Here is a 956-nt window from a genome sequence, read left to right on the forward strand (position 1 = left end):
GGTCAGTCTACTGCTGGATGAAGGCCTATGCAAAAGCCTCTGTGACATCTCACGATGCTGCGATGCAATGGCTCTTTCAGGTGGACATGTTTGATTGCTCCCTCTCTCACCAGTGGACGTCCTCTAAAGTGCACTACGCGTCACTTGGTTCCGTCCGTTCTTCCGTTCATATCAATGCGGCGTGGCTCGAGATTTTTAACGGGCAGATGCAGGCTGCACAGCGCACATCACCCGGTTGACACTGCGAGTAAGCTGCGTGCCTAAAGGAACGGTCTTGTTGGGTACGGACCGTGTTGAAATCTTTGAAAGGAACATTCCAAGTCAACAGTGAATGTCGATATTGTCGCAACAAATATTTGTTGAGTGCAGCCTGTCCTAAAGATTAGAGAAAAACAAAGTCGTGGGAAATGACGGTTGTCAGTAAATACTTCTTCGAGTTTAGCTTCAGATTGTTTCGTATTTAAAGCCTTCATTTAATCTACATGTCTTTAACGAAGTTGACATTAATACCACTCTCGTCTTACATTTGACAGATTGCAACATAAAATCTTCATTGTGGGTAAACAAGTCCATCGTTGTCTTATAGAGGAAGATAAAAATCATCCATCAGGGGGCGATAAAATAGGGAATATTTTTGTGCAAGTCAGCACTGGTCATTCTTGGTATTGACTTGCTCTCATCATGGGAATGTGGAATTTTCACCACTGGTTACGGGAAAGCCACCACCACAACTGATATTTTTTGTATGACTGAGTCAACCTACAGGATGCCCATGACAGATTCAGATACCATTTGCCATTACTATTTCAATAAAACGAAACCGTGCTGACCAGGATCATAGCAAAGTTTATTCCCCATTACTGATATTTACTCACTGCACCAGATACTCATTTGAAGCTGAGTTCACCTAGGGGAGGCTCAGGACTGGTTCAGATATTTGTCACTGATGTTGGCCG

This window comes from Lampetra planeri, chromosome 26 (genome assembly GCF_965212315.1).
Source record: "Lampetra planeri chromosome 26, kcLamPlan1.2.h2, whole genome shotgun sequence".
Taxonomy (NCBI): domain Eukaryota; kingdom Metazoa; phylum Chordata; class Hyperoartia; order Petromyzontiformes; family Petromyzontidae; genus Lampetra; species Lampetra planeri.